A 22,662-nucleotide genomic window follows, 5' to 3' on the forward strand; every position below is an offset into this window, starting at 1 on the left:
AAGCTGACCGGAGCGGGGGGGAGGGGCGAGAGGAAGGCGCGCGCGGGAGAAACTGGGAGTGTGCGCTCCCGGCGCGGAGTTAAGGCTAGGCCAGAGTTCGGACCCTAGAGCCTAGAGGTTGCCACTGGAGGAAATGACCCGTCACCGTCTACTAAGAAGAAAATGATGGGCGCCCTGGAGAGAGATGAATTTTAACCGTAGCAAATAACATTTATAAAACAGTCTTCATTTTCCGTAAGGCATTTAAGACATCCACTCTGGACAAGAAGAAATGGGTCTGGACTTATTAAGAAACTGAGCAAAGTATGTGAAACAACTGTTTTCAAGAATAAGCAGTTAGGGACCTTTGTACCTGAGAGAAAAGAAACAAACAAGATGGGCCTTGTATCACCCTGGCCACCTGCTGGGAGGTAGTTTCCAGTTCAGAAGTACAAGGAGAACTCAGAGCCTAGGGTCTTGGGTAAAGACAGGGCTGACTGAGTGGAGAAGGCAGGGATTGAATTTGGGAATTTGAAGAGAGCAAGTTGGTTGGGATTTAAGAGGCAGAGTTCATGGAGAAAGCTTCAGAAATCTGCATAGGGGCACCCTTGCATCTTTAGCTGAATACAAATCAGTGAATATTTCATGTGAAACTCCTCAAGGCCAGGAAAGAACAATTATTGGGGAGCAGTAAGCCAAACAATTCTCAGAGCTCACACAGGACTTGGGAATCATTTGAATTCTCTGGAGCAGAAGTGGAGAGACTTCGAATTCATGGAATGTGCTATAGAGACCCCCAACGAGTCATGCCTTAGTAGTGAGGTAAACTTAGCTCCAGACTGGCCTCTAAAGGAAAACCATTGTAGCTCCTTCAACAGCTTAAAGACAAGCTCTGGTAGAAGCAAACTGCTCAGTAAGTAACTTAAGTGCCTGCCAAAGCAAAGTCTAATACTCTCTATGATAAAATCCAAGATTCAACAATATTAAATTCAACATATCAGGCATCCAGTCCAAAATTAATAGACATACCAAGTAGGAAAATATACAGTAAATAAAAATATATCAGGAGTTCTTGTTGTGGCCCAGCGGAAAGGAATCCGACTAGAACCACGAGGTTGCAGGTTCGATCCCTGCCCTCGCTCAGTGGGTTAAGGATCTGGTGTTGCTGTAAACTGTGGTGTAGGCTGGCAGCTGTAGCTCGGATTGGACCCCTAGCCTGGGAACCTCCATATGCCATGGGCATGGCCCTAAAAAGACAAAAGTAAAGAAGATTCAGTAGTAGGGATTGACTGATCATTTATCTATCCTTCAAATGATGGGCTTATACATTAGTACTGTTGCCAGTATCTGTGAGAATGCTAAGACACAGTAACCATTCAGTCATTGAACAAATATTTATTGAGCACCTTCTATGTGCCAGGAATTAGCATTGAACAAAACGAATAAAACTCTTGGCCCCACTGAGCGAGTTTATATTCAAGAAGTGGAATAAAGACAACAAACAGAAGAAATAAGTACAACGTTTACAGTATGGAGGGAAAATATGCAGGTAAGGGGAATGGGGGGATGCTCCTTGGTAAGATGGAGGTAACAGTTATAAATAGAGTGGTCCTGGGAGATCTTTCTGATGATGTGCTCTTTGAGCAAAGACCTGAGGGAGGTAAGGGTACAAAGTATGAGGCTATCTGGGGGAAGAGAATTTCAGGCAGAACAAGCAGCAAGTGAAAAGGCCCTGAGCTGAGAATGTGCCTGAGATGCTCAATACCACTATGTCCCATACTTTCCTTTGATTGTATGGTATTAGCATGTGAGAGACCCACATTTTGTAAATGTTGGCTCTGCTGATGCTCTCCCTGTACAGTGAGGGAGAAGCCCAATGATGCTAGTGCCTTCTGCCTAAGAAAATAAGTGCCCTTGTTGGACAGCTCAAGAACAAAGCCTCCGTAAGTGTTTCAGGTGTGGCACATGCCTAAAACAGAGATTCTTGAATCAGTTATTCTTTTAATAACCCCAGTGAAAAACAAACCTACCTTTCATTTAGCATTAATGTCCCTGGATTAATCCACTGTCCACTATAGATCTGTGTATTGAAATACCAGGTATTGTAAATTTTTCTAGGCTGAACTAAACATGTGTAGAGTAGAATGTCATTTGTTTCTAGGTCATTCACCCATGCTGCCTGGTGCCAATGTACATTTAGTTCTATATGTTTATGTTTGTATCTGAGTACCCTGCTCTGTTCCATTGTCCCTGTTGTCCTTGCCTCACTGTTTTTATTGCTTAGCTCTGCAATGTGTGTGTGTGTGTGTGTGTGTGTGTGTGTGTGTGTGTGTGTGTGTGTTTGGTTTTCTCTCTCTCTCTCTCTCTTTTTTTTTTTTTTTTTTTTGTCTCCTTTGTCTTTTTTTTTTCTTTTAGTGCCAAACCCACAGCATATGGAAGTTCCCAAGCTAAGGGCTGAATCAGAGTGTAGCTGCCAGCCTACGTTACAGCCATAGCAACGCTGGATCCCAAGCTATGTCTGTGACCTACACCACAGTTCACTTCAACGCTGGATCCTTAACCTACTGAGCGAGGCCAGGGATCAAACCCTCAACCTCATGGTTACTAGTCAGGCTCATTAACCATTGAGCCTGCAATATGTTTTAATATCTTCTAAAACAAGTTTCTCCTCCTTACTCTTCTTTTTCAAGATTGACTTAGCTATTTATGGATTTTTGGTCTTTCACCTATATTTGAGGATAAACTTATTTGTCCTTAAAATCCCAAAAAAATTATCATTGAAATTGAATTCACTAGATTAATTTGAAGAAAACAGACATATTAAGTCATCTTTTGAAAAATATAACTGTTTATTCAGATCATGTTTTATAAAATTTTACAATTTTCTCCATAGAGGTCTTGTCCATTCTTGGTTAAGTGAATTTCCTAGATACATTATGGTTTTCGTTGCTGTTATAAATGGTATATTATTTTATACTATATTTAAATTTTAGTTTGGTTATTTATGGTGAGAAAAAGAATTAATTGATTTTTTATAATGCCTAAGCTCCCTTATAAATTTTAAGTTTTTTTTATTCTGCTGTTTTTTTCTAAGATGGACAATCATATTTCTATAAATGTTTTAACTTTACTTTTCCTACCTTTATACCCCTTTATCTTTTTCTTTTCTTACTGCATTGCCCATAGGCCTTGGTGATTTATAAATAGTAATGGTACCAGTTCTGAACTCAGGGGAGTTGCATATAAAAATCTCTATTTAATATAAGGTTTTTTGCAGTTTCCAAGGTCTTTTCCTTTAGTATTGTAAAAGTATTACTTTATTTTCTTCTTGTATCTGATGTTGCTTTGAAAGTCTGATATCAGCATGACTTTTGATATTTTTTTTTGTCTTTTTTTTTTTTTTTTTTTTTTTTTTTGCTTTTCTTTGGGCCGCTCCCGCGGCATATGGAGGTTCCCAGGCTAGGGGTCGAATCGGAGCTGTAGCCACCGACCTACACCAGAGCCACAGCAACGCAGGATCCGAGCCGTGTCTGCAACCTACACCACAGCTCATGGCAACGCCGGATCGTTAACCCACTGAGCAAGGGCAGGGACCGAACCCGCAACCTCATGGTTCCTAGTCGGATTCGTTAACCACTGCGCCACGACGGGAACTCCCGACTTTTGATACTTTTTAAATTATCTGTTCCCTTTGAGAACTCTGCATATTTTATTTTTGTCATTGATGTGCTTAAATTTCGCTATAATGGATCTAGGTAGATTTTTTTTTTTTTTGGTCTGGTTTTCTTTGATTTCTCTTAATCTGAAATCCTTTTTTTTTTTTTTTTTTCTGTCTGTTTGTCTTTTTAGTGCCACACCCACGGCGTATGGAGGTTCCCAGGCTAAGAATCTAATTGGAGCTGTTGCCACCAGCCTACACCAGAGCCACAGCAACACCAGATCTGAGCCTCGTCTGCAAACTACACCACAGCTTACAGCAACAACGGATCCTTAACCCACTGATCGAGGCCAGGGATTGAACCCACAACCTCACAGTTCCTAGTTGGATTCGTTTCCCCTGTGCCACAATGGGAACTCCCCATTTTTCTTTAATTTAGGAAAATTTACCATTTTCTCCAATTTTTCCCTACTCTCTATTTTAACATCATAAAATTTAAATGTTGGCATTATGCTTCTGCCTTCCATATTCTACATATTACTTATCTTTCCTTTTATGGTTTTCATATTTTTTACTTTTTTTTCTGCAGCCACCTGAGGAAGTTCCTGAATCTGATTTTACAAATCTCTAACTTACTCTTTAGCTATATTCTCTGTGCCATTTTTCCTATTTATTGTACTTCCTGTCCAAATATTTTATTTAGTCAAAAATTAACTCAGAGACCTTTAGTTAATTTGCTTCAGCAGTTTAGTCACATGAGAAGGCAGTCATTACAGGCAAAAACAGGATTTAAAAAACAAAAGAGAGAGGGAAAAGGCCACAGTCTGGAAATAGTGATTGGTGTGCACATATTTGGGGTATACTGGTTAGCCAGCAGCTTGAATAAGCCGATAGGCGTATCAAAGAAAACAATTTCAGTAGTTTCTGGATTTTTGGAAAACCTTAAGAATTTAATGAGGCAGCCTCATATTTACATTTTTTAATGATTTTTGTTCAGATTGCTAATATCTTCGTTAATATTTACTTCAGCTTATTCATCATGCATCTTTGAAATTCTTGGTTCATCTGTTCTAATTATTCTGATTCAGTTGGTGTGTGTGATTCAGTTTGTTGTTTGCATTTTGTAGTCGCTTTGCTCCCACACAGGTGCCGGGTTATTTTGGCCTGTGAGCTCATGTGCCCTGGGAGTGTCTGGTAATGTGGATTGAGGAGGAATGTGTGACCCTTGAGATGAATTTAAGAAGGAAGTCAGTGAGCCCTGTCACCATCACCACAGAATTAATCACTCTCATTTGTTGTGACTCCATCTGGCAGCTCTGTTTAAGGTTACACTTTTGGTCTCTAAGGAAGAAGTCACTTTGAGGGACCAACCCCCCCAGGGCATAATCCATCTACCCTGGAATTTAGAAGGGGAAGAGCAAAGAAGTTAGCGTCAAAGGGCGGTCAACTATACTTATTTTCATCAACCCCTCTCCCTAGCCAAGTTCGCTAATGTTCTACCCTGATATAAGTCATGGGCAAGCTACAGATGTTGCTGCTGGTTTCTGCCTTCTTTCAAGCCTTCTCAAGGCTGCTTCCGGTGCCCACCACCCCAGGCAGAGCCCTCATCCCCCTCAGATAAAACATCTACCTCCCACACTTCACAACTACCTTCAGACTGCCAAGGAGTTTCCTGTTTTGTTGGTGATGTTATTATTAATTTCTCAAATTCATGTTTTTCCTTAATTCTAGAATTTTTCCAGGGGTCATGGGAGAGAAAATAAGTTATGAAGCTACATTTTTTTGTCTAATATTAAGATAAATGGTATATTATTTTACCAGAGCTGCCATAATTAAGTACCCCAAACTGCGTGGCTTAAACAACAGGAATTTATTTTCTCACAATTCTGAAAGCTAGAAGTCCTAGATCAAGGTGTCTACAAAACTGGTCTCTTTGGAAGCCTTTCTCCTTGGCTTGTGCATGGCCATCTTCTCCCCGTCTTTTCACATTTTCTTCCTTCTGTAACTGTCCATATTTCTTTGTTCTTACAAGGGCATCAATCATATTGGCCCACTCTAATGACCTCGTTTTAACTTATTTATCTCTTTAAAGACCCCTGTCTCCAAACACTTTTGAAGTACTGGGGGTTGGGACTTCAGCATATGAATTTAGGGAAAAAACAGCTCAGACTATAATGTAGTATGTTTGTTTTTGTTTTTGTTTTTCTTGTCTTGTCTTTTGTCTTTTTAGGGCCGCACCTGCAGCATATGGAGGTTCCCAGGCTAGGGGTCTAATCGGAGCTATGGCTGCCAGCCTATGCCACAGCCACAGCAACACCAGATCCAAGCCACATCTGCAACCTTCACCACAGCTCACGTCAACACCGGATCCTTAACCCACCAAGCGAGGGATTGAACCCAAAACCTCATGGTTCCTAGTTGGATTTGTTTCCACAGCGCCATGACAGGAACTCCTGTCTCATAGTTTTAAAATTTATTTTTGGAATTAGTAGCAAAATAGCATTCATACATTGACATTAGTGGCTATAACTAAGCCTTTTTGTCTTCACTTTTTAAAGTTTTATTGAAGTATAGTTGATTAACAAGGTTGTGATAATTTCTGCTGTACAACAAAGTGATTCCGTTATACATGTACACACATTCATTCTCTTTAGATTCTTTTCCCACATAGATTATCACAGAATATTGGGTAGAGTTCTCTGTGTTATACAGTAGGTCCCCACTGGACAATCATTCCTTATACCTCAGTGTGCATATGCCAATCCCAAAAGCCTGTTTTATTAAAACAATTTTTTATTGAGGTGTAGTTGATGTACATAAGTTACAGATGTACAATCCAGTGAGTCACAGTTTTTAAAGGTTATATGCCATTTATATTTATATAATGTTGGCTTTATTCCCTGTGCAGTGTATCTTTGTAGCTTTTTTTTTTTTTTTTTTTTTTTTGTCTTTTTAGGGCCACACCCGAGGCATACGGAGGTTCCCAGACTAAGGGTTGAATGGAGCTGTAGCGGCTCACCACAGCGACCACAACTTGGAATCAGAACCACCTCTGCAACCTTCACCACAGCCCACGGCAATACTGGATCCTTAACCCACTGAGCGAGACCAGGGATTGAACTTGCATCCTCATGGATACTTGTCGGGTTTGTTAACCACTAAGTCACAACGGGAACTCTGTGTAGCTTATTTTATATATAATAGTTTGTATCCCTTAATCCCCTACCCCTGTATTGCCCCTCCCCCTTCCTTCCCCCCACTGATAACCACTAGTTTGTTCTCTATATCTACGAGTCTGTTTCTTTTTTATTATATTCACTGGTTTATTGTATTTTTTTAGATTCCATATATAAGTGATATTATACAGTATTCATTTTTCTCTTCTTGACTTATTTCACCTATCTTAATATCCTCCAAGTCCATCCATGTTCTTGCAAATGGCAAGATTTTATTCTTTTTAAAGAAAGAATGTATGGAGATATATTTATATATACATAAAACATAAATATCACATTTTCTACTCTATGAATATATATGTGTGTATATATATATCGCATTTTGATATGTCATGTATATATATGTGTGTGTGTATATATATATATATATATCACATTTTCTTTATTCATTTATCTGTTAATGGATATTTACATTGCTTCCACATCTTGGCCATTGTAAATAATGATGCTATGAACATTGGGGTGGATATATCTTTTGGAATTTGTGTTTTTGTCTCTTTTGGATATATACCCTGTAGTACAATGGCTGGATCACATGGTAGTTCTATTTTTAGTTTTTTGAGGAACCTCCATACTGTTTTCCACAGTGGCTGTACCAATTTACATTCCCACCAACAGTGTACAAGAGTTCTCTTTTCTCCACATCCTCTTTGTTATTTGTATTCTTTTTGATAATAACCATTCTGACGGGCATGAAATTATATCTCGTGGTTTTGATTTACATTTCCCTGATGATTAGTAATGTTGAACATTCTTTCATGCGCCTGTTGGCCATCTGCATTCCTCTTTGGAGAAATGTCTATCAGATCTTTTGCCCATTTTTTTCATTGCATTGTTTTTTTGATGTTGAGTTACATGAGCTGTTTATATATTTTCTGTTGTAACCCCCTATCAGGCATATCATTGCAAATATTTTCTCCCATTCAGTAGGTTCTTAAAAGCTATGGCACAGTGAAGGAAACCATAGCTTATTTGTCTCATTTTGACTTCCTCTCTTACCAGCTAAGGTTCTACTCCATTATCATAACTAAATCTCTTGGCAATATCCTAAATTTCTTTCCCTGACTAAACCCCCATGACGATAAGTCTGTCTGCCTTCTTCCTCCTTTTCCAGAGTTCTGAGAGATGCCTGGGGGAATCACAGAACAGGCCAATCAGTGCCATGATAAATAAATAGTCACCAACTTCCCTAGCAACCCTATCATGCTTCTTGCCTCATCTTGCTTTCCCTCTGCACAACAACTGCAAACCTCTGCTCTCACCTCCAACTTCCCATCTACTTCCCCACTTACTCTCACCAGACAACCAACAGACCTCACCTTCTGCTTCACAAAGACAATAAAAACTTTCTGAAGAAAACTGTTTTAGCTCTCTACCACCAAATCTTCACCTACCCATGGCTGATTCTGTTCTGTTTAATATTTTGTTCATCATACATTTTTTGCATTAATTTTGATCTATTTAGAGATTGTACTAGTATAGTATTTGCCTTAATTACTAAAGTGCTTTTTTTGGTGCCTCAAGTTTTGTGCCCAAAGTGAGTGCCTCATTTGCTTCGCCCTAGTCTCAGCCCTGCTCCATCCCTCCCTCCTTCCTTCCTTCGTTCTCTGTAGACTATCACCATATTCTCTGATTTTTGCAACCCCCACCTTCTCAGGAACTTTGACTTTTGTGCTGTCCACTCTCTTCTGTATTTTCAATCTTTTTCTTGCAAATGGAGCTTTCCTTTCTGTATGTAAATGGGCTCAACTCAAAAATTTTCCAACTTAAAAAGCCAAACCAATGTGCACATGTATAACTGAGTCACTTTGTTGATCAGCAGAAATTATCACAACATTGTAAATCAACTATACGTCAATAAAAATGGAAGAAATAAAAATCAGACACCCCCTTCAACCTCAAAACACCTGCAGCTGCTGCTCTCTTACTCTCTTTTCCCCTTCAGAGCTAAACCTCTAGAAAGTAGTGACTCTATTCCCACACATCTATTCCCCACAGAGCCTAGTCTTATTTGGATTCCACCCCTACAGTCCAAGGCCCTTACTTCTCTGTTGAGGTCATCAATTATTTCCATGTTGTTAAGCCCAGCAGCTCTTATCAGAGCTCATCCTGCATGACCCTGCAATCACATCCAACATTGTTGGCCATAATTTATTTACTGAAATACTTTCTTACTTCGGTCTCCATGACAACAAACCTTCCTGGTTTTCTCACTCCTTCTGGATATTCCTTCTCAGTCTCTCTGGTCAGTTCCTTTTTTTTTTTTGCTTACATGGCATGCAGAAGTTCCCAGGCCAGGGATCTAACCCGATCTACATCAGTGACAATATGAGATCCTTAACCTGCTGACCCATTAGGGAACTCTAGGTCAGTCCCCTCTCATATTCAGTCATTTAATGTGGGAATTTTGGGGGCTGAATTTTAGAACTTCTCTTATATTCTTTTCTCAGTGTAGACTTTCTTAGCTGTTCCTATCTATTCCTAGATGTTCTGATCCATTCATTTAGCTTTGTTTACCATCAGCTTGCTAATAACTCCAAAAACTTATATTTCCATCCAAGATCTTAATTTTGAGCACCAGATTCACATGACTAATTGCCTACTCATGATACCTCAGAGTAAAGGCCACACATCCAAAGTGAACTCATCATCTTCCCACCAAAACCAACCACTACTCTGTCATTTCTTTTCCCACTAAATGCTTCTAAAAACCATATAGTTGATTATGCCAGAAATAATGAGATTAACTTTTGATTTTTCATCTTCTTCACCTTCCTTATTCAAGAGGCTACAAGGTTCAGAATGATCTGGGTTGTGCTGACCGCTGCAAGTTTAGCAGGAAATATCTTCTATCTCCTTCCATAGTTTTTCAGTACCTCAACATCCCCTGGTTATTCTTTACTGATAGCTTTTCTAGCCTGTTATCTCCTGCTGTGGCACAGCAGATTAAGGATCCAGCATTGTCTCTGGAGGGGCATGAGTTCGATCCCTGGCCAGATGCAATGAGTTAAGGATCCAGCATTGCTGCAGCTGTGGCATAGGTCACAGCGGCCGCTGGGATCCAATCCCTAGCCTGTTTTTCTAGCCTAATTGCTCTCATTCTTTAGAGAATGTTTCCCTTAAACCCCTAGATTTGGTTGGATTCTGCTCTTTATGAAATCTGCTTCCTTCATTGGCATTTTTTTTTTTTTGAATAAAGATTTGACTGTGTAAGGAAAAGACCTTAAATAGCAGTGGCTTAAATGACATAGAAGTTTTCCTGGGAAGTTAAAGCTTGGTTCTGTAATGCAAAGTTGTCCAGGGCCCAGGGTCCTTCTGTCTTGTTGCTCCACTGTTCCTTGTATGCTGTCCTCATCCCCATGTTCTAGAAACTGGGGATTCTGTGTGCATTCTAGCACACAGTGGAAAGAGGGAAGAATTGAAAGGGAGAATGTACATTTTCTCTTAAGGTCATACCCAGAAGTCACACTCATTATTTATTCTTATATCCCATCTGTTGAAGCATAATCATGTAACAACACACTAGCTATGGAAGAAGCTGAGGAAAATGTTGTTTTAGTTTTAGGGGTAGTTAACTATGAAGAGTTAAAAGTCTATTATTGTTGAAAAAGTGGAAGTCAGATATTCAGACAACTAACAGTTTCTGCCACAATCCTGGTGAAACACACATATTCATGCACACCCTTCTACCTGCACAGAAAGCACGATCATCCCCCCTCCCCCCCGCCCAGTGGAGATCACCCCAGATCCTGTTCAGCTGGTGCATCCAGCTCAATGCCTATGATCTCTGGGTGATGTGCCTTCCTCTCCAGGCTCAGATGGGGCTCTTCTTGGTCCAGCCGCTTACAAACCAAAGGACAATTAACTGCTCTGACCATAGCCAATACAAAATAGTGGGAGCAGGATAACTGGGATTTAAAAAATGTTTATTTGGTCAGAGAAAGAGGAGGAAGAAGAGAAGAGAAAGAGGAGGAAGAAGAGGAGGGGAAAACATAGTCACAGAAATGACCAATTTCTGCTGAGCAGGAACTGGAAAGGCTCCATGAGTTTAACTGGTTGAACACTGTTTCTGCTCTCAGAAGGATGGGGAAGGGAGGGAGTGTCTTCTATGGTTCTCATCTGGTGATATCCATTTCTCTTATATTCTCTTGGCATGAACTTCTTTGCTATGTGAAACATTTGGAAACTTAAATAATTTTATTCAGTTTAGATATAGATGTATGCCATTTATATGATTTGTGAGTTAAATAATGCCTTGTTCTAATAGTTTGTCTTCTTGTATGGTATTATGCAGTTGCTTTAAACACTTGTGAGAACTGATACAAATCATATCCTGTCTCATCCTGAACACAAACCAACAAGGTCCCATGCTCTGCCCACAGCATCCCCATGTATAGCCTTGCTGACAAGCACTGACCAGTGTGACAAATCAGTGTCAAGGGAGTATGTACAAATTTTGATGCTCTCATCCAAGAAAGTTTATTTTGCACATTCTATATGCCTTTGTTTAAAGAAAAATGATTAAAGCTACGCATTAAAGAGTTATTTTGAATTTGAGCAGAAGAAACTCAATTTGGGTTTTTTGGTATATAAAATAAAATGGATTTTTTGTTATAAAGAACTTCAAATGTTTATTTACAATTTAAATTATGTCATTCATTTGAAGGTTTTTGTAATTCAGCTGGGTCTGATTAAGAGATAAGAAAAACAAAGTAAATGTTAGAAATTAGTTGTATTTTTAAAACATATGTAGGAGTTCCCTGGTAGTTCAGTGGGTTAAGGATCCTGTGTTGCCACTACTATGGCTCCTGGTTACAGCTGTGGCACAGGTTCTGTCCTTGACCGGAGAACTTCAGCATGCCTGAGGCATGGCCAAAAACTTTTTAAAAAACGCATCTAATTTATATTTGTATTTTTGTTCAGCTTCGTAATGTTCCTGTATCGGAAACTTATCATCAAATGATTATATAATCAAATGAATCTATAATTAAAATTATAGCTTTTCTCTGATTTCCAAAAGTCATTAATATTAAAGTAGAAAAATTTTAAGGACAGAGAGATGCATTCCTCTTTAAAGAGAGAGGAATGCCCTCTCTTTAAAGGCCGCTCACCAGCTGTGCAAGAAGTTAGTTTCTTGAAATGCCACTAGAGGGCGATCAATTCAAAAAAGTAATCTATTTGATGTATAAATAGACGTCTATGTTGTGGAAGTGCTAACAGATTTTCAGTTTTAATATGAGAAGACAGCAAAAAAAAAAAAATTAAAAACTTTTATTTGGTAGAAAATATATCCAAATAAGTGTTCAGTTTTTAAGAAGGTTCATAACTACCCTTTTGTAAACCTAATTATATATTCCTGAATATAGCAAACACTTAGGTGCTGTAGATAGAACTTTGTCCTAAAATTTTAGAATTAATATTTTCTCCAGGAAAAGAAGCATATATAACAAATGGATTACATCCCAGTTTTTTTGTGTACCACACTAAAAAAATCTTCAAATGCTATGAGGTACAGGATTAATTCGGCTAAAGGCAAATTAAATCAGAAGAATGCTTCACAGAAGAACAGAACCTTGCAGAATAAGTAGACTCTTGAACTTTTAGATTAAGGTGGTGAATCGAACATGTGCATTTACTTTTCCTTCCTCTTGAGAAAACAAACACAAAAAAAAGTATTTTTAGGACCTAAACCCACACACATTGGATAGGAGATGAGACAACGGCAACAAAATTCTGGAAGCTGAAAAACTTATGGGTAAGTGGTAAGTCGTTTAACAGACCTGAGAAAACAAAACTCCAAGCTGTCAATAGGAAAAATGAGAAACCAACAATAATCACACAGCAAAATCTTCAAATGGCATGATCGTAGGTCCTTTTTTTTCTATTTTATTATTATTTTAATGATTTTTATTTTTTCCATTATATTTGGTTTACAGTGTTCTGTCAATTTTCTATTGTACAGCAAAGCGACCCAGTCACACACACATATATATACATTCTTTTTCTCACATTATCCTCCATCATGTTCCATCACAAGTGACTAGATATAGTTCCCTGTGCTATACAGCAGGATCTCATTGCTTATCCACTCCAAATGCAATACTTAGCATCTATTAACCCCAAGCTCCCAGTCCATCCCACTCCCTCCCCCTCCACTTTGGCAACAACAAGTTTGTTCTCCAAGTCCATACATTTCTTTTCTGTGGAAATATTCATTTGTGCCATATATTAGATTCTGGATATAAGTGATATCATATGGTATTTGTCTTTCTCTTTCTGGCTTACTTAGTATGAGAGTCTCTTGTTCCATCCATGTTGCTGCAAATGGTATTATTTTGTTCTTTTATGGCTGAGTAGTATACCACATTTTCTTTTTGTTAATGATTTTTATTTTTTCCTTCATAGCTGGTTTATAGTGTTCTGTCAATTTTCAACTATACAACAAGGTGACCCAGTCACACACACACACACACACACACACACACACACACACACACACACATTCTTTTTATCACATTATCATGCTTCGTCATAAGCGACTAGATATAATTCTCAGTGCTATATAGCAGGATCTAATTGATTATCCATTCCAAAGGCAATAGTTTGCATCTACTAACCCCAAGCTCCCAGTCCATCCCACTCCCTCCCCCCTCCCTTGGCAACCACAAGTCTGTTCTCCAAGTCCATGCATTTCTTTTCTGCGGAAAGGATCATTTGTGCTGTATATTAGATTCCAGATATAAGTGATATCATATGATATTTGTCTTTCTCTTTCTGACTTACTTAGTATGAGAGTTTCTAATTCCATCCACATTACTGCAAATGGCATTATTTTGTTCTTTTATGGCTGGGTAGTATTCCATTGTGTGTATATATACCACATCTTCTTAATCCATTCATCTGTTGTTGGGGAATTGTGTTGTTTCCATGTCTTGGCTATTACGAATAGTGCTGCATAAAAAATGGATTAGTTATATGGGTGCATGTACCTTTTTCAAGGAAAGTTGTGTCCAGATATGTGCCCAAGAGTGCAATTGCTGGGTCATATGGTAGTTCTATATTTAATTTTCTGGGGTACCTCCATTCTGTTTTCCATAGTGGTTGTACCAATTTACATTCCTACCAACAGTGTAGGAGGGTACCCTTTTCTCCACACCCTCTCCAGCAATTGTTATTTGTTGACTTGTTAATGATGGCCATTCTGACCATGGTACCTCACTGTAGTTTTGATTTGTATTTCTCTAATAATTAGTGATGTTGAGCATTTTTTCATGTGCCTGTTGGCCATCTGTATATCTTCTTTGCAGAAATGTCTATTCAGCTTCCAGAGTGGTAACTATGCACCATCAAGGGGGCACCAGTCAGGGTCAGAGCAGTGCACCTAAAGAGACCTGTCATCACCACGACCCTGGATGCTATTGCACACTCTCCTTAACAAGTGAACTGAAAGTCCAGTGAACCTGGCCAAATTTTCATCTGTATCTGCTTTGGCTTGATGTAGAACTGATGAGGTTGCTTCTCTCTCCTCCAAGTCCTACTGCCATGTTAATTTAAGATACTCATTTCACTCTACAGAAATGTTCTGCTTTGAATTCTTGAGAGCTTGAAGTAGAACACAATGGAGGAAATACAGTGCAACTCTCCTATCTTATATAAGTTTAAATATATGCAGAATCTATCACTTGTTATTTTTATTGAGTAGAAAGTAAGCTTCTCAGGATAATCCATAGGATACTTAACTGTTAAAAACTTAGCAGGGTAGTGGAGAAACCACCTACAGGTGGTGGGGCAGAGGGGTGAGGGCAGATAGGGGAGCAATGTCAAGTTCCCAAAGGTTGTGGCAGTAGTGTATGCAGCAGCACCCACCATCTCATGCCAGCATCAGTGGTGGGCAAGTTGTGCATAGGGGGAGGAATCTTATGTCAGCGACAGCAGCAGTGGTGTCCTCGTTGGACTGGCTTGTGGTTCTGCTGGCAGCCCAGCCTCCTTTGACTCCATCACTAAGGCTGCTCCTCCAGCATCCTCATTTGAGTGGGAGCTCCCCAATAGCCTTTGAATAATGTTCTTCCTTCCTAAATTATTGGAGTTGAATTCTTTTTTTTTTTTTTTTTTTTTTGTCTTTTGTCTATTGTCTTTTTGTTGTTGTTGTTGTTGTTGTTATTGTTGCTATTTCTTGGGCCGCTCCCGCGGCATATGGAGGTTCCCAGGCTAGGGGTTGAATCGGAGCTGTAGCCACCGGCCTACGCCAGGGCCACAGCAACACGGGATCCGAGCCGCGTCTGCAACCTACACCACAGCTCACGGCAACGCCGGATCGTTAACCCACTGAGCAAGGGCAGGGATCGAACCCGCCACCTCATGGTTCCTAGTCGGATTCGTTAACCACTGCGCCACGACGGGAACTCCGAGTTGAATTCTTTTACTTGCAAACAAGAGCCTTAGCAGACACAGTTTGGGGGTTTAGGGGCACTCTGATCTAGCTCTCAGGAGAGAGTGCATTCCTTTTCCTTGGATTTGCCTCATCACATTGGGCTGCTCTGGAGGCTTCAGCTTGGGGTTGGCGGGGGAGTCCCTAGAGGCTGCTCATCCCGCTCTTAGGGTGCAACTCCTTGGATTTGCTGTTAGCCTCTGCCAGTCCACTCTTTCACATCATTTAGCCCAGCTCACCCCTCTAAAAAGTTAGAGCAAATGCTTCTCTCTCTCTTCTCTCTCTCTCTCTTCCTGGTGGTAGGAAAGAACTGAAGTAAGAAATCAACACTCTCACCCTGTTCTTTCAGTTTCATTACCACAGATTGTCTTATCCCCTTACACCAACCTGGTCGACTATGCATTAGACATGAAGTTGCTAGTCCATTTTGCAGAGCTTTTAGGGCGAGAAAAGTGCTGGCTATATAAACCTGGGATTTGTATTTATAGAGTGTAAATGGATAGAAATTAAGATACAAGATATTCTGAGGGAAAGTAAATAAAGCCTAGTATGTGCTTTTGTGGAGGAGAATTAACAAGTACAGGTTCAAGGCTGGGAATGCCAAAGGGACTGGGAACAGATTCAGTTATTAACATTGAAAATCTATTCAATCCCCTCCCCTATATTCAAAGAAAAATCCCACCAAGAATACGAAGTGATTTTTTACTCCTTCATGGAGGAAAATATGCTGCGTATGAATCTTCAATCCAATATTTTTATTCTATTAATAATAAAATGATGATGATGAAGTAGCAGGTATTTATTGAATACTTCCTATCAAGCACAGTGCTAAGTGATTTTCGCATATTATCTTACTTAAGCCTCACACCTGTGTAAGGCAGGGGCCATAGCTAACCTCCTTTGACATATGACATTGAGTCTTAGATAAATTAACTACCCCAAGGTCATACTGCTAAATTAATATTACAGAATGAATATAGCATCATGGCCCATACCTCCTTTGTGGAAGCATTCATATGTATTTAATTACTTTGTAAAAGCTCTGGACTTACAAAAGGGGCAGATGTTCACTCTTTTGTTTCCGGTTGCCAAATTACTGTTCTCTACCTTGACTGCACATTAGAATCACCTGATGAGCTTGTAAAATTGATGCCAGGGTCCTACCTCTACCAATGAACTCAGGATGCCATGGCTATCAATTTAGACCAAGTTAAGCTAACTGCGTGGATTGAGATGGGAAAAGATTTGTCGGCTAAAAAAAAAAAAAAAAAAACTGCATACAACTTGGAGTTCTCGTTGTGGCTCAGTGGCTTAAGAACCTGACTAGTATCCACAAAGATGTGGGTTCCATCCCTGGCCCTGCTCAGTGGGTTAAGGATCCAGCGTTGCCTTGAGCTGTGGTGTATAGGTCGCAGATGCGGCTTGGATCTGGCATTGCTGTGGCTTTAGCATAGGCTGGTAGCTGCAGCTCCAATTCAACCCCTAGCCTGGGGACATCCATATGCTGCACATGTGGCCCTAAAAGAAAAAAAAAAAAAAACACATAAAACCTAAACGTTGTAAGTTATGTTTTATTCAGTGAACTTACTGAGGACTATAGCCTCTCAGGTAGCTCTGAGACACTGTTCCAAAGAGGTAAGGGAGGAGCCAGGACATATATATATATATATATATATATATATAGAGAGAGAGAGAGAGAGAGAGAGTTATTGCTTGGAAAAAAGCCAAGTAGCTGAATATCAAAATATTACTGCTAGTCACACAGACATCTCCAATTAATGATTTTAGTGCTCTTCTATGTATGGGAAGATGCAAGAGTCTGGGGTGATTGAAAATATTTCTTTGATATGCATCTTAGCTACCTAAAGCCAGTATCCAGTTTTTCCTCCACCCTGAATTCCCCTCAAGAGGGCACTGTTTGTGGAGGAGGGGAGGTTGCAATGGCTGATGGCTTGATGGAGTGTGTAATTCAATGTCTATCAGAATGGCAGACAACACTCTTTGTTTATTGAAACAGCAGGCACCATTTTTTTTTTTTTTTTTTGGTCCACAAATTGCATTGAAAATGTGATGGTAAGTTTATGGTTAGGAGAATATGAATTGGAGGGAGAAGGGGATAGGACTACAGACAGCTTTTAGCTTCAATGAATGGGAAGTTAAGTGGTAGAGGCATTAGATAATGAAACAAATATAGGGTCACTGGTTTTCTATTTCATAACAAGATGTGTTATAAGTATCCTGAACCCCGAATTTAAAGGGAGAAAACTATTGAAATATACAGGTTAATTCTCAAAACGAATCTTAATGGGGACAGATAGTTATAAAATATGGACATAAAACTAAATAATTAGCTAAGACTTACTGGGGAAAAATGAATACCAAAGGGATTGGCCTAGCCATCCGTATTTTTAAAAGTCTTCCCACACTATCTCAGTGTGCAACCAGGGTTGAGAATTCTTACTTTGCCTCCATCCTCTTAATCCAGTCTCCCTGCTTCTCACAGTTCCATGTCACTATTTGATAGATTGCATATAGAATATGCTTGTGATTTATGCTATTTCTGGACAAGCAAATGGCACTTAGCCCTGAAGAAGGGATGCCATGCTCAAGCTGGCTTGATATGGTTTCTACAGACAGGCAGTTCTTTGAAGATGGAGAAGAAGAGAATACTGCATCTCATGCCCCCATTTCATTCAGCTCATCGCTGGCCTCATTGCTACTGTGTTATTCCCCATGACTGAGCTCCTAAGGCATCACCTGGCTTTGGGACCAGCTGCATTTACAAAATGCTTAGAAAAGCTTTTGGAGGCATAGCCCTTTTGTTTGTGAATAAACAAGTCATTTCAGCTCTTTCTCAAAGTGGCAAGGTCTAAGAATTTACTCCTTTCATTATGATCAATTTGATTTTAAGACAGTCTGATTTTTAGCAATTTCTCCTTCCATTCTTTGATTCACATCTCAAGTCAATGAATAAAATATATTAACATTATGATCCTCTTGGAGTCAGAGTTCTGTCTTTAGAACAGTGATAGGGTGGTTTGGAATTACCCCTAGGGGATGTTTTGGAAATCTGTGTGGGAGGGGGGATTAGTTGTCACAATATTGGGGTAGTGGTGTTGGCATGGAACTGTTCTATAAACTTTTGAATATTCCATCTGATAATTGTGTAGGAAAATCAAATAAACTGAACACCCTATTTATTATTCTATGAGCCTAGAACCCAATTCATGTTACCTATAAGGACAAAATATCTTTTGCATGGTTTTGATATACACTGAATTTCATGAATGCAACTACAATGTATAAAGAGAAATATTACACTGTTTTGCTTGCTTTACTAAGAGTTGTTTGTCATTTTGGAAAATCTTATCACCAATTTGGGATAATTTGCTTGCCATTATGAGACACCTGAATCAGCTTTAATTTGTGGCCGTCACTTTCACATGTGACTCTACGTGTCAGACTCTACATCCTGTCCCTGTACCATATTCTTAGTAATCATTTCCCTTTTATTTCACCTTTATATTTTAGTTAGAGCATTGTATTGATTTTTTTTTAATTATGGTGTAGGTAAATGATATTAACTCTGAATTGCATTTTAGGAAGTGTTACAAAATACTCATTATAAAAAATGAGCACCATCACTCGTTATTAGAGAAATGAAAATCAAAACCACTATGAGGTTACATACACCAGCCAGAATGGCCATCATCAAAAAGTCTACAAACAATAAGTGCTGGAGAGGGTGTGGAGAAAAAGGAACCCTATTACACTGTTGGTGGGATTGTAAGTTGGTGCAACCACTGTGGAAAACAGTATGGAGATGCCTCAGAAAACTCAAAATAGAACTATCATTCGATCCAGCAATCCCACTCCTGGGCATCTACCCAGAGAAAACAATGACTCGCAAAGAGTGCTGTTCATTGCAGCACTCTTTTCAATAGCCAAGACATGGAAACAATCTAAATGTCCATCAACAGAGGAGTGGATCAAGAAGATGTGGTACATATACACAATGGAATATTACTCAGCCATTAAAATGAACAAAATACCGGCATTTTTAGCAACATGGATGGACCTAGAAATTATCATGCTAAGTGAAGTCAGCCATACAATGAGACACCAACATCAAATGCTTTCACCGACGTGTGGAATTTGAGAAAAGGACAGACTGAACTTCTTTGCAGAACGGATGCTGATTCACAGACATTGAAAAACTTATGGTCTCTGGAGGAGACAGTTTGGGGGTGGGGAGATGTGCTTGGGTTATGGGATGGAAATCTTGTGAAATTGGATTGTTATGATCATTATATAACTACAGATGTGGTAAATTCATTTGAGTAATAAAATAAAAAATAAAATGAGCACAGGGTCTAATAGGGTTGAGAACTCTTCTTTAGTTAGAGCATTGTATTAATTTTTTTTAAATTATGGTGTAGGTAAATGAAATTAACTCTGAATTGCGTAGTTAAGGAAGCGTTACAAAATACTCATAAAAAATGAGCACAGGATCTAATAGGGTTGAGAACTCTTCTTTTAGAAGGAAATGAAGCCTTGCTTTTCAGACTGGATCCAGAGAAATCTTGAACCTCAACTCTATATATAAGAATTTAAGATAAACTTCAAAATATAAAGTGTTGCTGGAGTTCCCGTTGTGGCACAGCAGAAACAAATCCAACTAGGAAACATGAGGTTGCAGGTTCGATCCCTGGCCTCACTCAATGGGTCAAGGATCTGTCATTGCCATGAGCTGTGGTGTAGGTCACAGATGTGGCTTGGATCTGGCGTTGTTGTGGCTCTGGTGTAGGCCAGCAGCTGCAGCTCCAATTAGACCCCTAGCCTGGGAACATCCATATGCCACAGGTGCGGCACTGAAAAGACTAATTAATTAATTAATTAATAAAGCGTTGCAAGTGTTTTCCAAACTATCTTCTCAGAATTACAAAGTTGCAAAATAAATGGAATATTATTTAATTATATGCAACAATTATATATTATATGTGCATTATATCTTATGCATTATCTATATATATAGCCATCTCTCTATATATATATCATATCTATCATCTATCTATAATATCAAGGACAGTGCATGCAATTGTATGAATATAAGCTAAGGTGTAACACTTTCCCCTCATGTAACTGTTTGAAATAAGCATTAACTCTTAATTCCAACATTTACTTCTAACCCAAAGGGAAGGGCACACTTTAAAATTTTTTTCAGCTGAGTTAGCACCATGCTAGACTTCATCATGAAAACATCCTTGTCATGCCAGTCTTTCTTCACCTCCTGCTCACCAGGCCCTAAAAGGGAGATTCATATCCATGGAAGAAAGTGCCTGGCTTTCTTGGGAGGCTTTCTTTCCTCCCTCAGTAGAAGCCTGATCTTGTTTGTGACAGTTGCCATAGGAGTAGCCCTTGTTGCAAGGGTGACTCTGTCACTAAAACAAATACATACAAAGAGCTGAGAAGCAGATTTCAGCCTCCAGTGCTTCAAACCCGGAGGAATGAAAACAATCTGTGAAATTTAAATAGAATAAATCCCAGTGCCCCCAAGGGAAGTGGGAGTTTATTTTTAGGCTGCAAGCACTGTCATCCAGGCTTTAGGAATGACAGACTGAACATTCAGAGCTAAGCACTGCCTGTTTGCAGCCCTAAACTGGGCTGGGGAGGCAGAAAATAAACCAGCCCCATGTGGGGGCTTCATTCCCAGCCACCTCGGCTGCCTGCTCCTGCAACCTGTTAGCCTTGGCCACCATTCGAATAGGGGGGCTCAGAGCAGATCCACTTGTTTAGCATCTTTGCCATCCCTGGTGCCGGGGCTTGGGGCGGTGGTGACAGGCTAGGCTAGGCAGGCAGGTGGAGCCAGTGCTGTATGATGCAGTGGCTGGGCAGCATGGTAGCAACGATCACCAACCCATGCTGGAGCTGCCCCTGGTTCTTGGCACCCTGGTGGGAACCAGAGTGATCCTGGAGGTGCAGTGCACCCAAGGCGAGCTCTTGCCAAGATTGTACCAGTGGACGAATGCTCACCAGGTCCATGCCAGCTCCACAAGAGGCAGGACCTGGACCAGTCCCCAGACGGCTGAACAAACCAGATAGCAGAGGAAAGTATTCAGTGCCTTACTTATAAAACATTATCAGAGCATCATAGTCCTGGCTTGGTTTTGAAATGCTAGTTTTCAATTATATTATTATTGACCTTTTATTATTACAAATAAATATTAAAATTCAGCATTGAGTTATTTAAAAATTCCTGTTACTGATGTGGCAGGTTAAAGATCCAGCATTGTCTCTGGGTGACATAAGTCTGATCCCCAGCTGGCACAGTGAGCTAAGGTCCTGCGTTGTTGCAACTGTGGCAAAGGTCATAGCTGGGGCTGGGGTTTGATCCCTAGCCCAGGAACTTCCATATGCCACCAGTGCCATTAAATAAATAAATAAATGTTAATAGATTTTTTTTAAAAGGGCAGCTTCAGGAATTCCCATGGTGGCTCAACAGAAATGAATCTGAGTAGTATCTATGAGGACACAGGTTTGATCCCTGGCCTCACTCAGTGGGTTAAGGATCCAGCATTGCTGTGAGCTGTGGTGTAGGTCCCAGACATGGCTCGGATCTGGCGTTGCTGTGGTTGTGGCGTAGGCCAGTGGCTACAGTTCCAATTCGACCCCTAGCCTGGGAACCTTCGTATGCTGTGGGTGAGGCCCTAAAAAAAGACCAAAAAAAAAAAAAAAAAAAAAAAAGGCAGATTCAGTTTTACAGAAAAATTGAACAGAAAGTCTGGAGAATTCCCTGTGTCCCTTCTCCCCTCCCCACAGTTTCTCTATTGACATCTTACATTAGTGTAGTACCTTTGTTACCACTGATCAATCAATATGGCTACAATATTATTAACTGAGTCCATAGTTTACATTAGGCTTCACTCTTTGTATTGCATTGTTCTATGAGTTTTGACAAATGAATGTCATAAATGGGTCATTAGAGTGTCATACAAGTAGTTCCACTGTTCTAAAACTCCCGTGTGCTCCACTTACTTATCCCTCCCTCCTTCATCCCGCTCCCAACCAATGGCAACCTGATCTTTTATGTCACCATAGTTTGAGTCTCCTATAGATGAATTACTAAACTTCATAAATGCCGTGGCCAAATGCTGATCACTGTTTGAATTATGCTTTGATACAATAATTAAATAAATACTTTGGTCACTGAACAGCTCATTTATAAGTACATGCAGGCTACTCAGTGGTATAGAAGGTACTCTCCAACCCTGAGATACTATGATACTTTTGAGTTTTCCAGGATGTCCACCCACTTGGTACAGATTGTCCAAAAGGGACAACTAGCCAACTTACTGTACAAC

General features: G+C 39.8%; 1 long non-coding RNA gene across 4 annotated transcripts; it reads left to right on the forward strand.

The window, feature by feature from the left end:
• The first annotated feature begins 27 nt into the window (after positions 1-27).
• On the forward strand, positions 28-19,673 carry LOC106508273 (uncharacterized). 4 transcript variants are annotated; one of them, XR_014829983.1, is made up of 5 exons: positions 28-303; positions 1,400-1,528; positions 1,845-1,922; positions 14,181-14,958; positions 15,283-16,574. It is a non-coding gene; the product is annotated as an uncharacterized LOC106508273 (long non-coding RNA). The 4 variants fall into 4 exon arrangements; XR_001305011.3 differs by lacking the exons at positions 1,845-1,922; positions 14,181-14,958; positions 15,283-16,574 and adding an exon at positions 18,904-19,673 and having other exon boundaries at positions 28-892; XR_001305012.3 differs by lacking the exons at positions 1,845-1,922; positions 14,181-14,958; positions 15,283-16,574 and adding an exon at positions 18,904-19,673.
• The last annotated feature ends 2,989 nt before the right edge of the window (positions 19,674-22,662 follow it).

This window comes from Sus scrofa, chromosome 15 (assembly GCF_054392235.1).
Source record: "Sus scrofa isolate SSC_HxYL_T2T_F1_AM1 chromosome 15, Sscrofa_HxYL_maternal_Yorkshire_Landrace_v2.0, whole genome shotgun sequence".
Taxonomy (NCBI): domain Eukaryota; kingdom Metazoa; phylum Chordata; class Mammalia; order Artiodactyla; family Suidae; genus Sus; species Sus scrofa.